Genomic DNA, 1,774 nt, shown 5'->3' with positions numbered 1-1,774 from the left:
TAAACAACAAACACAGAAATAAAGAAAACACTTTCAATCTTACAGTACAGTACCTTTAAAGTTCACTAGTACTGTGCAATGGCTGGCAAACAGGAGCTGACACCTATGTTCGCACTTTGAAAGTTTCCAACTTGAATGTCTGTATGTAGGGGGTTTACTGTATTAGTTATTTTGGCTTTTGATTAATAATTTAATAAATAGAGACACTAAAATACAATCCCAGAACCAAAAATGCTTTATTATGACAAATACAGGATGATTATGATTTCATTGATTTAGGCGACTCGTATTTTATTAAGCTGGCCAATAAGTCTAAATTTTTCAGGTGCATAATAAAATAATACACATGGACAAGAAAGCAGGAGTGTTTCATTTACAAAGTACATTACAAGGGACCTCTGTCCATCACTGAAATGGTAGCTATTATAAGAGTCATTATAACAATGACTGCCTTTATGTGCTATGAAAGAAAAGTGTAGATTTTTCCATCATAATCTTCAAGGTCACCTTTATCATGCACAAAAGTTGGGAGATGCACTTTATGATTTCCTACATACTGTCTCAGTTATGTGAATCATATGACTATTTTCAGTATGATTTTTTGCATGTTATAATGAACTTTATATTGAAAATTCCAGTTTTAGAGTTTATACTTACTCTTTGCAATAGTTAAGATGTGGTAACATTATAACAAAATCATTATGATCCAAGGATATTATTGACAATCTTTTTTGATTGCTTTTTAAATTTATATTTAATAGGAGGATAAATGTTTTACAAAATTGTGTTGGTTTCTGCCATAGGACAATGCGAATCAGCCATACATATACATATGAACCCTCCCTCTTGAACCCCCCTCCTACCTTGCACATCATCCCCCTTCTCAGTTGTCCCAGACCACTAGGTTGAGTTTCCTGTGTTGTACAGCAACTTTCCATTAGCTCTCTGCTTTACATATGGTTATGTATATGTTTCAGTGCTGCTCTCTCAATTCATCCCACCATCTCTTTCCTCTGCTGTGTCTGAAGCCAGTTCTCTGTCTGCATTTCTATTCCTGCCCTGCAAATAGGTTCATCAGTACCACTTATCTAGTTCCACATATGTCACACCAGGAAGATTTTAATACAATATTTCTGTACCCCAATAACTCTATACTCAAATATTTAATATCACTGAAATATGGTGTATATATATATACATATATATATATATACCCATCCACCAACACAAATATACACATTATTTATGTACTATATGCTTCTCTGTTATTATCCAAAAATAGGGATTTGATTTTGTATCTCATACAACAATTTTGCCCCCAATAATTGGCTATAAAACACAAAGCAAAGGTATTTTGAGCTGTCTTAAAAGTTGAGGAATATTTGATTATTTTAGGACCCCCTCAGATAGACAACAGTGGGAAAAGAGGATATGCATTGCAGAGTGAGGGATCAGTCTGAAAGTCATCTTGAGTTTGAAGGGGCAGGTAGACAGAATCTGGTTCTATAAAGACCTACAAATTCCATGAAATTAATTCCACTAAGTTGTGAAAACACATGAGTTTTGATGACTGATGCTTTACATACTGCATCATAAGTTATATTGAAAAAGTGTCATAATTTCAATGAAAAGCAATGTTTAAAGAATTATAAGTAATTCATGAGGAAGGCTTTCTTATCTCTCCTTGCTATTCTTTGTAACTCTGCATTCAGATGTTTATATCTTTCCTTTTCTCCTTTGCTTTTTGCTTCTCTTCTTTTCATAGCTATTTGTA

Source organism: Bison bison, unplaced genomic scaffold (assembly GCF_000754665.1).
Source record: "Bison bison bison isolate TAMUID 2011002044 unplaced genomic scaffold, Bison_UMD1.0 scf7180017859916, whole genome shotgun sequence".
Lineage (NCBI taxonomy): Eukaryota > Metazoa > Chordata > Mammalia > Artiodactyla > Bovidae > Bison > Bison bison.
Note: the sequence above shows the minus strand (reverse complement) of the source record.